Source organism: Nomascus leucogenys, chromosome 13 (genome assembly GCF_006542625.1).
Source record: "Nomascus leucogenys isolate Asia chromosome 13, Asia_NLE_v1, whole genome shotgun sequence".
In the NCBI taxonomy this organism is placed as follows: domain Eukaryota; kingdom Metazoa; phylum Chordata; class Mammalia; order Primates; family Hylobatidae; genus Nomascus; species Nomascus leucogenys.
In genome coordinates, this window is record NC_044393.1 from 53,519,449 (window position 1) to 53,533,251 (window position 13,803).

At 38.0% G+C, this 13,803-nt stretch overlaps 1 protein-coding gene across 1 annotated transcript in view; it reads left to right on the top strand.

Moving 5' to 3' along the window:
- LHFPL3 (LHFPL tetraspan subfamily member 3) overlaps positions 1-13,803 on the top strand; it is a 596,736-nt gene that overhangs the window by 185,757 nt on the left and 397,176 nt on the right. The gene's annotated exons all lie outside the window — the stretch shown is intronic.

Sequence of the window (13,803 nt, forward strand, 5' to 3'; positions counted from 1 at the left end):
GAGGAGGGAATGCTTCCTGATTTATTTTATAAACCTAGTATCATCCTAATACCAAAACGAGACAGCACAAAAAAGAAAGGAAGAAAGGAAAAAAAAAAAGGAAAGAAAGACACAAACTGCAGACCAACATTTCTCATGAATATCAACTCAAAAGTCCTAAACAAAGTATTGACAAACAGAATTGAACAATAGGTATAAAGAATTACACACCTAGTAGGACTTACTCCAAGGATGCAAAGCTATTTTAATATTTAAAAATTAACCAATATAATCCACCATATTCACAGGCTAAAGAAGAAAAATCGCATGATTATATCAATAGCTATAGAAAAAGCATTTGATAAAAGTCAACACCCATTCATGGTTTAGAAAAAAATGTTAGAGTGAAACTTTCTCAACATGATAAAAAACAGATGCAAAAACCTTACAGCTAGTATTATACATAATGGTGAAAAATTAAATGCTTTGCCTGTAAAATCAAGAGCAAGGCAAGGATGTCTACTCTCACCACCCTTATTCAACATAGTGCCAGAAGCTGTAACTGGTACAATGAGGCAAAATAAAATAAAATAAAATAAAAGACATACAGATCCAAAGAAAAAGTAAAAACTTTCCCTATTTTCAGAGGACATGACTATCTATGAAGAAAGTCCCAAGGAATCTACAAAAATACTCCTAGAACTAACATAAAGTCCACAAGTTCACAAGATATAATATAAACATATAAAAAGCAATTGTATTTTGCATATTAACAATCAACATGGGATATCAAAGTTAAAGTGCAGTACTATTTATAATGACTAAATAGAATAAAAAATATGAGATGCTTTGGGGTCCTAACACATGTACAGGACTTGTATGCTGAAAACCAAATAATGCTGATGAGTGAAATCTCAAAACTGAATACATGAAGAGACATACCATCTTCTTGGGTTGGAAGACTCACTATAGTAGAGTTATTCTTTCCCAAATTGATGACAGGTTTAGCACAATTCCTATCAAAATCTCAGCAAGACTTTCTGTAGATACAGAAAATATTATTCTACAATTTATATTGAAAGGCAAAGAAACTGGAGTAGCTAAAACAACTTTGAAAAAGAAGAATAGAATGGGTAGAATCCATATATTCAATCTCAAGAATTATTTCCTAGCTAAAGTAATCAAGACTGTGGTATTGGTGGAGGGACGGACACACAGATCAATGGAACAAAATAGAGAACCCCAAATAGACAAGGTTGCAAAAGCATTTTAATGGATGGGCTTTTCAACAAATGGTACTGGAGCAACTGGACATTCCTAGGCATAAAAATGAATCTTGACCTAAGTCTGACACTTAGTAGAAAAATTTACTCAAAATGGATTGCAGTGTTAACTATAAAATTGTAAAACCTTTAGAATAAAATCATAGTGAAAATTCTTTGTGATCTAGGGCTAGGCAAAGAGTTCCTAGACTTGACATAAAAAACACAGTGCATAAAATGAAACACTGACAAGTTGAATTTCATCAAAATTTAAAACTCTTGCTCTGTGAAAGACCCTGTTGAGAGAATTAAAGTATAAGCTACCAAGTGGGAGAATGTATTTGCAAACTACATATTTGAAAAAGGAACAGAAAACCAAATACCACGTGTTCTCACTTATAAGTGGGAGCTAAATGATGAGAACACATGGACACATAGAGCAGAACAATAAACACTGGGGCCTATCAGAGGGTGGAGGGTGGAAGGAGGAAGAGGGTCAGGAAAAATAACTATTGGGTACTAGGCTTAATACCTGGGTGATGAAATAATCTGTACAACAAACCCCCATGGCACAAGTTTATCTTTATAACAAACCTGCACTTGTACTCCTGAACTTAAAATAAAAGTTAAAAAAGAAAGAAAGAAAAAGGACTAGTATTTAGAATATATAAAGAACTCTCAAAACCCAACAGTAAAAATACAGACAAATCAATTAGAAAATGGACAAAAGACATTTCACTGAAGAAGATATACAAATGGCAGATAAGCACAGGAGAAAATGTTCAATGTCATAAGCTGTTAGTGATATGCAAACTAAAACCACAGTGAGGTATCACTAGACACCTATCGGAATAACTAAAATAAAAAATAGTGGCACAACAAATTCTGGCAAGCAGGTGGAGAAACTTAATCACTCATACACATGTTGGTGGTGGGAATGTAAAATGGTACAGCCACTCTGGAAAACAGTTTGACAATTTCCTAAAAAACTGAAATGTACAATTACTATAGGATCCAGCACTTGCACACCTGGACATTTTTCCCAGAGAAATGAAGACTTATGTTCACCCCAAAACCTCTACATAAGTATTCATGGCAGCTTCATTCATAATAACCAATAATTGGAAGCAACCCAGATGTCTTTCAGTGGGTGAATGGTTAAAGCAAACTGAGGTACATCCATACCATGGAATACTGCTTATTAGTTTAAAGGAACAAATTGTTAATACGTGCAGTGACCTGGATGAAACTATGCATAAAAGACTATACATTGGTTACAGTGTACACTGCTTAGGTGATGGGTGCACCAAAATCTCAGAAATCACCACTAAAGATCTTATTCATGTAACCAGACACCACTTGTTCCCCAAAAACCTATTGAAATAAAAAGAAAAACTTTTCCATTTAGAATCACTCAGTGTTAAATAAATTGAGATTCTAAGTATGTCCTCTGAGAAACTAGAGTGACTGGTTCTAATAATGACATTTTTCTTTCCTTTTCTTTTTTTTTTTTTTTTTTTTTTGGAGGAGGGGGACAGAGTCTTGCTCTGTCACCCAGGCTGGAGTGCAGTGGCACAATCTTGGCTCACTGCAACCTCCACCTCCCAGGTTCAAGCGATTCTCATACCTCAGCCAGCCGAAGAGTTGGGATTACAGACACGCTCCACCACACTCGGCTAATTTTTGTATTTTTACTAGAGACAGGGTTTCACCATATTGGCCAGACTGGTCTCAAACTCCCAGCCTCAAGTGATCCACCCTCCTCAGCCTCCCAAAGTGCTGGGATTACAGGCGTGAGCCACCGCTTCTGGCCCTAACAGTGATTTCTTTATAGAGTATTTTAAACAAGGGTGGGTATTTAGGGGTCATGCAATCGTTTATCAGATATTTTTTGTGTGGCTACCATGGGTCAGACATCTCCAAGCATTGGCGATTCACATCACAAACTCATGTGCTGCCTTCAGAGAGATTTTTATCTAGCAGGCTCTGTGTTGCTGTGATTAAAGTGGGACACATGAGCGTGGTGGCTCATGCCTGTAATCCCAACACTTTGGGAGGCTGAGGCGGGTGGGTCACTTGAGATCAGGAGTTCAGAGCAGCCTGGCCAACATGGTGAAACCCCGTCTCTACTAAGAATACAAAAATTAGCCAGGCGCGGTGACACAAGTTTGTAATCCCAGCTACTCGGGAGGCTGAGGCAGGAGAATCACTTGAACCTGGAAGGTGGAGGATGTGGTGAGCCAGTATGGTGCCACTGCACTCCAGCCTGAGCGACAGAGTGAGGACACCTTCTCAAAAGAAAAAAAAAAAAAGAAAGAAAGTAGGACACAGGAAAAGGCAGCTAGCCAGCTGACCTGACTATCACAGAAGGCTTACCAGTGAGATGATGCTTGAGTTATATCTTGGAGGATGAGCAGTTATTCTCTTTTAAATTGGCGATGAGGCAGCTCTTTTCTCTGTCAGTCCAGCTCTTGGCTGGTTAAACAGCTCTTGGCCCTTCCCTAAGCTTCCTTTAGAAACCCTAGGTATAATTTGACATCTATGGGTATAGTTCTCTTTCAGTGACCTACGGAAGACACAAAACTTGTTTCCTCTAACTTGATTCCCACAAGGTGATAAAAATAAAATATGTATTAAAATAAAAGCCATCCAGAGGCTATGTGCCAAGCTGACCTTCATCCAATTTTAATTTGTTTTCTTACTCAGAAAACTTTATTTTTCAATGTATATTACAGTTATAAGAAGATTGAAATACCCAGATTACTGGAAAGTAGACCAGCAGTTCTCAGCTGGTAGGTAGGATGGTAGGGGTGGGGTGAGAACAAGTGGAGTGTAACTTCAGCCCATCTGACTTATCTGTGCAGAAAGGTTCCTAAAGAAAACGTGTGGTACATGTTCCGGTGCTGGGAAAAATGATTGATAACTCCCAGCATGGAAGGTGACCTATTGTGGAATCTGTGAATTTGTACATTATTAAATTAACTACAGTCAGAAGAGAGAACGTGAGGGAGAAACAGAAACAGGGAATTTCACTTTTTATTTTGGAACTGTCGCTGGTGTTCCTGTGGTTTTAATTCCAATCCAGCTGTGTATGAAGAAGTTATAACATAGAGGAGATCCCCATTGCATGGTCAGTCCTAATGCATCAAGCGGAGGCAATAATTAAAGACGGAGAATGACAAATTCAAATACAATTTCTCTGTCCCCTCCCAGTATTCACCCTCCTCCTATTTTCCCAGAACAGCAGTTCTCCATTTTTGCTGTACATCAGGTGAGCTTTAAAAAAATACCAATGTCTGGATCCCATCCCCAAGAATTCTTATTAAAGTGGTCTTGGGTATCTGCTGGGAAACAGCATTTTTAAAGGTCTTCAAGTGATTGCAAAGTACAGCCAAGGTTGAGAAGCACTGGTTAAACAGAGGTGCACAGCCTGTTTGAATCTCATTTGTGGGTACACTTAGGTTTGTTTGAAATAGAAACTGACAGGACAGAGTCAAGGTCAAGGTGTGTGTGTGGATCGTGTCACTGTGGCTGTAGCGATGAGGTTAAGTACTAATGGTTTTAAGGTAGAGGATTTATTAATAAGTGAAATCGATTAACATTTTGGGTTATTAGCTCTATTAATATTTCCTGGCCTCCCTGGCCGTTTTTCAGCTCCTGAAACACATTCCATGTTTTCTCCAGCCACAGAGATTTTTGGCACATGCCATTCTCCGATACAGATCAAGAAGCTCTCTCTATCTCTTTCTTTCTCTCTCTCTCCACCCAGCCTCCATTCTTCTCCCCTATTTTGCCAAATAAATCTCCTACTTCATCAGATCTCACTCAGCCTTCACTTTTTCAGAGAAGTCAGCCTCTTAGGCTACCATGAACTTCTCCTTCCCAGTACTTACCACAGTTATAATTTTATCATTATTCCATCAGTATCTATCTCTCCCACTGGACTATAAACTCCACGAGGGAAGAAATCTCATCTGTTATTGTTCACAATTTTAGCCAGTCACCAGCCCATTGCCTGACATATTGTAGGTGCTCAATAAATAATTTGTTGCCTGAATGAACCAGCCAGTCTATTTAGAAACATGATGGGAGTGGGGGTCAGCAGAGCTAGAAGATATAAAAAGCAGTTGGCTGGGAATGGTTCTGCTGAAAACTGGTTAATCTGACCCTGGCAGGTCACAAGTCTCAGGGAGCTGGAACCTGGTGTGAACTAGGGATGGTTCTCAAACTTGACTGCAAATTAGAGCTGCTTGGGAAACTATAAATACCAATGTCTGGAACTCAATCCAGATGTCCCCATTTAACTGGTTTGAGGTGAGATTCATATATCAGGCATTTTTAAATTCTCTAGGGTGATTGAATATGCAAAGTTGAGAACCAGAAGACTGAGCTTAATGATATCTAAAATCTGACACAATTATACAATTGTAGGATCTTATGAAGCAACCCACCTTCTTTTGAAACTGCCCTTCTTTTCTGTTAGAATAATCTGCACTCAATGGAAGCCCAGCCCATGATAACTTGGGAACAAACACGAAGTCAAAGATATTTGCAACCCATTACAATAATTTTGTCCCACTTCTTTCACTTTCAACAGTAGCACTGTTTGCCTGCCATTTCTCCCCAGATGTGGCCTGCTGGCATCCTATGAAGTGAAATTGTGAGATGGTGCTATGTGAGATATGGTTAAATTGGGAATTAATAAAAATTTACCCTTTTGATTTTTAACTTTCTCATTTTCACAATAGCAGTTTAAAAACACATCTTTCCATCCAAATGCCCAGCGGGATTAATCTGCATTAAAGATTAATTCCCTGAGATGTTTCACTCTTTAACAGTCTCCTGGTTCCATGTTTAATATTCTGCACTAAAAATAAAGTCTTGTGCCAAATTTCATTTGTTGTCACTTTTTAGCTATAATTGACTCTAAGATCCAAGAGAACTCATCAGATTTCATGACTTTTATGCACAACAGAGCAGTGCCCCTGTTCAAAGAACTAAGATCACAAGATGCAAATAAGGAGAGAACATGTTACCCAAGCATGTGGGAAGAAGCTCTAGCAGTGAAAAGCCAGCGTTAACTCCTCCAGCTCCTCCAAGTTGTGTTATTTTTTGCTGTTATTCATGGGGTTGTGACATAAACCTCAGCTGATTAATAGAATGACTGGAATTAAAAAGGAATTGTGCTTTGAAGTAGCGTGTTCCATTCCAACTAGAAAAGTTTATTGGCATAAGTAACAAAAGCAATACGAAAAGGAGGAAATTTTTCCACCCCTTCTCAGCCTTTGAGATTAAGTACACTTTCAGAGTTGGGTCTGTAGGTAGGGTGTGTAAGAGTTGCCTGTGGAAAATACTGAGGCAATGTAAGTTGTTAGGTTGCAAGATCATTGTTCAAGGATGAAGAGTTCTTCTAGGAAGTTCCAAACTTTCCCACATTTTCCTATCTTCTTCTGAGCCCTCAAACCTCTTCTTCTGAGCCCTCAAAACTCTTCCAACCTCTGCCTGTTACCCAGTTCCAAAGTTGCTTCCACATTTTCGGGTATCTTTACAACAGCACCCCACTCTACTCTACTGGTACCAATTTACTGTTATTAGTCTGTTCTCATGCTACTAATAAAGACATACCCAAGACTGGGTAATTTATAAAGGAAAACGGTTTAGTTGACTCACAGTTCAGCATTTCCTGGGGCAGAGGAGGCCTCAGAAAACTTACAATCATGGCAGAAAGGGAAACAAACACATCCTGCTTCACATGGTGGCATCAAAGAGAAGTACAGAGTGAAGCGGGGTGGGGAAAGCACCTAGCAAAACCATCAGATTTTGTGAGAACTCACTCACTATCACGAGAATAGCATTGAGGAAACCACCCTCATGATTCAATTATCTCCCACTGGATCCCTCTCACAACACGTGGGGATTATGGGAAGTACAATTCAAGATGTGGTTTGGGTAGGGACACAGCCAAACCATATCAACAGATTTCCATTTTTTAAGATCTTCTAAAGGAGAGCGCAAATCATTAAAATTAATTTTAATAATTATTAGTATTACATGTAATTAATTTCATTTGCCAAAATTAATTTAATTGATTGGTTGATTTAATTAATTAATTGAAATCAACATGACTGATCATTAGGGAAATGTAAATCAAAACCACAGCGAGATACCCTCTCACACTAGTCAGAATGGCTATGGTTAAAAAGTAAAAAAATAACAGATGCTGGCGAGGTTGCAGAGAAAAAGGAATGCTTATACACTGTTGGTGGGAGTGTAAATTAGTTCAACCATTATGGAAGACAGTGTGATGATTCCACAAAGACCTAAAAACAGAACTACCATTTGACCCAATAATCCCATTACTGAATATATACCCAAAGGAATATAAATCATTCTATCATAAAGACACATGCACGTGTATATTCATTGCAGTGCTATTCTCAATAGCAAAGACATGGAATCAACCTGAATGCCCATCGATGGTAGACTGGATAAGTAAAATATGGTACATATACACCATGGAATACTATGCAGTCATAAAAAAAAATGAGATCATGTCCTTTGTGGGAATATGGATGGAGCCGGAGGTCAATATCCTTAGCAGACTAATGCAGGAACAAAAGATTAAATGCCACATGTTCTCACTTATAAGTGGGAGTTAAATGACAAGAACACATTGAGGAACAACCCACACTGGGGCCTATTGGAGGGTAGAGGGTGGGAGGAGGGAGAAGATCAGCAAAAATAACTAATGGAGACTAGGCTTAATAACTGGGTGATGAAATAATCTGTACAACAAACCCCCATGACACAAGTTTACCTATGCAACAAACCTGCACATGTACCCCAAACTTCAAAGTTAAATTTTTTAAAATATTGTTAACATTAAAAATAATTAATTAAACTTACTTTTGAAAACATGAAAATTATTTTATTGAATTAGGTGATGTATTTTATTAATGTTATATTATTAATTATATCAATCTATTATTTAATACAAATGTTAAATCAATCCTGTGATTTTTAACATATGACTCAAATTATTCAAATAATTGATTGGCCTTTTTTTTTTCTGAGATGGAGTTTCACTCTTGTTGCCCAGGCTGGAGTGCAATGGTGTGTTCTTGGCTCACTGCACCCTCTGCCTCCCAGGTTCAAGCGATCTTCCTGCCTCAGCCTCCTGAATAATTGGGATTACAGGTGCCCATCACCATGCCAGGCTAATTTTTTGTATTTTTAGTAGAGACAGAGTTTCCCCATGTTGGCCAGGCTGGTCTTGAACTCCTGACCTCAGGTGATCTACCCACCTTGGCCTCCCAAAGTGCTGGGATTACAGGTATGAGTGACCATGCCTGGACAATTGCATTATTATAACACAATTTCATGTACTTATTTTTGTGAGCAACACTCTTGATATGGGGTGGGGACCTGGGGGGATAACATTAGGAAAAATACCTAATGTAGGTGATGGGTTGATGGGTGCAGCAAGACACCATGGCACATGTATACCTATGTAACAAAACTGCACATTCTGCACATGTACCCCAGAACTTAAAGTATAATAATTCAAAAAAAATTAAAAACAAAAATCAAATTGATGCTGATCCTAATGTCATCCTAGGAATAAGTAGTATTAGTCTAGGCTTACATGAATTAGATCAACAATAGGAATAACAACAAACCACTAATAACACTAAACCACTTTGATAATTTATCAAAATTTATAATTTACACTGTTTTGATCACTTGTATACTACTAATAGTAAGTTTATATTACTAATAATCATTCATTCAGAAGAAAAATTTTAAACTTTTTGCAGCCTTATTGCAACAGAATATTTTTTAAATTTCCAATTTATATTTTTGTTTGCTTTAAAGAAGTATGATAGAATAATCAATTAAAAGTTTTCCAGGGTAAAAATATATTATGTTTGAATAGCAATAGGAGAAATAGAAGAAGAAAAGGAATGGTATAAAATCTTTGACTAAGAGGTTGTACCTTGTTTTTTAAATAAATGATAATGGACGTCCAATCTCTACGGTGTTTAAATTCCACTGGACACATTTAAATGTGCAATGCCACTTTGGGAGGCTGAGGTGGGCAGGTCATCTGAGGTCGGGAGTTACAGACCAGCCTGGCCAATATGGCGAAACCCTGTCTCCATTAAAAATGCAAAAATTACCCAGGTATAGTGGCAGGCACCTGCAATCTCAGCTATTCAGGAAGCTGAGGCAGGAGAATCACTTGAACATGGGAGGCGGAGGTTGCAGTGAGCTGAGATTACACCACTGCACTCCAGCCTGGGCAACAGAGTGAAACTCCGTCTCAAAAATAGATAGATAGATGGTAGGTAGGTAGGTAGGTAGGTAGATAGATAGATAGATAGGTAGATAGATAGAATAAGTAAATAAATAACTGTGATGCAAAAGCTTTATTTTAGAATATTTACATACTTCCTTTGAAACTAATAAAAATTTTGGATGTTAATCTGAAAAATGTGAAAGGGGCATATACGTTTTCAAAAAGTTTTTTGGGGAGATACATGAGGAAAATATATACATTTTTGCTTGTCTTAGAGCTTTCTCTTCTCTTCTCTTCCAGCAAAACTCTCCATCTCCTGTTCCCTCAGGATCGTCACTGTTCCCTCTCAATCTGACATACTAAAGCTCATTTGGGTGTGGGTGACTGTCAATCACTTACTCTTCCCAAAAGACATCTGTGCTGTACAAAGATTTCCTGGAAATAACAACATAACCTGAAAAGTGGTGTTAGAGTGGGATTTTCAGCTAGGATTGGGGCCTCTGAGGGAAGCAGGAATGTTTCAGAACTCATGCTGAGTGTATTGAGATTTGCTAGGCCTGCTCTGGCTGAAGGTGATACACGACTGTGAGGAGAGCCTAGAAAGAGGGAAAGCATTGGGAACTTTTGGATCAAATAGAATTTTGGTCAAATTCATGTTTAAGGAAATTAAACTTTCTATTTATGTGTTGCTTTTTATATGTAAATGATGACTTTCCTGACAGTGCTAGCTCCAGCATTTTGATAGATGTACATCCACATCCAAAATAAGATAGAAACCAGTTTAGGAAGGGAGAAGGAGGGAAACTGGCACCTTTAAAAAGAAGCTGATCATTTGCATTTGGTGGTTTGTTTGCTTATTTCATGTTGTATTTACTCCTCCAGCTAATCTCTGTGTGAAGAAAACATTTTTATTCTTTTTCCCATTATAAAAAAATCTGCTGAACAGGCCCAGGTCATGGCGTTAATGACTGTTTTGACTATTAACACTATGGTGTCTGGGAGCCATAGATTATAATTGATTCAGGGAAACAAGCCAGCTGTGTATAGACACATCTGTGTGCTTCTAGGGAAGCAACTGTAGATGCTGTATTGGGGGATGGTCAGGAACATTATGTTTACAAATGAAGAATTATAAAGTAGAAATGTGGTTGTCCTTGGTGCAAGTGGAATTTATCCTGCCTATTTCTCGGGACTTCTGCATTGTCAAAGTCTTGGTGAATGTTAAGTTATCAACACACTGAGAAAAGAAAATTAGTGAGTGCTAGTATGTACAAAGTGTAAGGAATTTTATGTGGCAGAAGATATGGTTCCTAGCCTTAAAAAACCTAAAATCCAGCTGAACAGACAAGATTTGTTCTTAAAGAAATGAAAGACAACACAGAAGGGTCTTTGTTGCCATTTGTCCTGTGCTCCAGTTCATGTAAAGAGGATTTTATTTGAAGCTAAGCCCACTGGGGAAGGCCCACAGCATGGTGCAGGATTTGATCAGGGCCTTGAAACAGGGTAAGACTTTGGAAAAAGAAGGAGAGATCAGCAGCACCTTCCAAGCAACAGGGACATGCACAGAGTGTTCAGGGTATAAGAGGTAGACCAGGCTGCTTAGCGCAGTGAGTTTGTGGAAGTAACAGGGTCATCTGCTATCTCCCTCTCTATATGTGTGTGTGTGTGTGTGTGTGTGTGTGTATACACACATATATGTATATATACACATATATACATATACACACACATATGCACATTATATATACATATACACATATATACATATGCATATTATATATACATATACATACAGACGTACATACACATGTGTATTTTCTAGTTGTTTACTCAAAACTTCACATAAAGTATGCTTCTCAAATTGGTCTTGGTTAATAGCAACTTTCTGAGTAATAATAATCCCCACCATCCTAGAACCCTTGCCATGTGTCAGGTACTGTAATAGAGCCTTTAAATAAGTACATTATTTCTAACTCTTTAATGATCTCATGTGATAAATTTGTCTCTGGACTATATAAAACACACATACACTGGAGAATCTGAAAAGAGTGCTTTCAAACCCCTTTGAGAATGCAATAAATCATTACCTAGGATAAGGGAGAAAAAGTTATAATAAAAGTTAGTTTTCCCTTTACATCTATATCATATGTGTTAACTCTGCCAAATATATGAAGTAAAATACAATTTGCTGCATGACTCATTAACCAAAGCTGATCAGGAGACACTTAGGTGTTGTCTGTCATTCCTTCATCTTCTGTCCTTCTAGTCTACAAGCCAGGCATCTTTTCTATCTTCTCCGTAAAAATTCTTGAATGTTTAGTACACATATAGTCACTTAGATATAGAAATACATGATGCATGCACATGCCTCACTAGCCATGTTGAGGTACCCTCCAAAACTGAAATAGATGATCACTCTTCAGTGAATAACTGCAACAGTAACAGCAACAACAATAAAAGTCCAAGGAAATCCAGGTTCTTGTTATCTTCCTTTTGATTTAGTAATAGAGTAACAGTGCCTCTAAAATGGTAATCCACCAACCTGGCAATGCTCCTCAGGAAGGTTTAAAATACTCAGATTCATGGCGCTCATCCAAGACTTACTAAAGAAGCATCTCTCGGATTCATCCTAGGAATCAATTATTTAAAAAAATTTCTTCAGATGATTCTGATGCAGTCAATCAATCTGTAAACAGGTGTTTAGGAACCATTTATACCAATTAATATAACAGAATCTTGACAAACTTAACAGGATTGCTTTTCTCTTTTGCCCTACACTCCAGCAGTATTATATTTCTGTTAAATAACAATTATTGAGATGTATTTATGGAATTTAGTCACTCTATCTAGCACAGAGGTAGATGATAGGAATGGGGAGAGAAGTTAGACAAGGCAAGAAGGATGGTAGGCCAAGACTCAGGATCAATGGCAAGAGAAACAGACATACCCAACACAAAACCTTGGGGCTGAAGCATGGCCTCCAGAAAGAGTCAAACTCTCGGGAAGACAGTCAAGGAAGGCCGGGCAAGGGACTCCAAAGTTAAAAAGATCTTGACTTCAAGAAGCTGAGGCTTAAGCATGCAACTCATAGGAGGCCACTTTGCTTCCTAATTTTATGGCGGCCAGCAAGTGGCCCCGCTGGTACTAACATCAGTGAAACCATCTGCTTATCAATCTATGCCTTCCATAGCTTGGAGTCAGCTTGGAGTGTCTAAAGGACAAACCCTGTATCTGTCTCTTCCTTTATCCTCAGGCCTAGCCCAGTGCTTCTCAAATGTTTGTTGAACTGAACTAGATTGATCCAAGGACTCCTGATAGACTGACTCACAGTATTGTTGGAGTCTTATAAAATCTTATCCACAAAAAAGAAGTGTGATTTAATTTTGCAGCACCAATTATGATGCTACTTTGAATTTTGAATACAGACCAGGAAAAATGGAAATGCTTTAAGGCTGAATTGTATTTGACCCACAGTCCCTCAGATTTCCTCCAAAATTTACTGGTTCTACATCTCCCCTGTTAATCTCATACTATTTGTTCTTTTCTATTCTCAAGAATTGGCTAAAAAATAGAACCAAAAAATGGTTTTTATTCATTTTTTTCTGGTTTGGCATCTGCAGTGCTTCAAACCACTGACAAATTATATACACCTAGTATTTCTGTTGTAATGTTGGCTTCCTAGAGATGGGAAATGTGCTGTGACCATATGCATCGTCGTGGAAATATGAGAAGGTGGTGCTGATTTAACAGCTCCTTTAGCTTGTGTTGGAGTAACAGTTCTCCTTAAAGTAATAGTGGGTGTGTTTGTTTCCCACTCAAGAGTTGAGTTCCTCAATGTGTATCACACATCTTAAATCTCAATATGCTGCTCACTGTTTTAGCTCCAAAAACCACCAATTCAAATCATCTGAAGGGAAACAATTCCTCCCCTTCTTAAACTACTCATGTCACCGTGTCTACATGTACTTATTCAACTCATAACATGACATAATGGCATCAGGCATTATAAATCTGAAGACTCAGTATAAATTTGCATGATAAAATATTCAAGGGGCCTCCTGAATTTATTATTTTCATGGGTACTGATTTATTCTAGGATAATGCAGATACTTTTGGTTGCAAGTGACAGAAACCCAAGTCAATTAATTTAAGCAAAAGGAGAATGTGTTGGTTCATGTAGCAGAAAAGGCTGCTGAGGTAATTCACAAGATTAAAAGAAGAGCTCAAGGAATTAGGCCTCAGGGACTAGTCCAGAGGAATTTC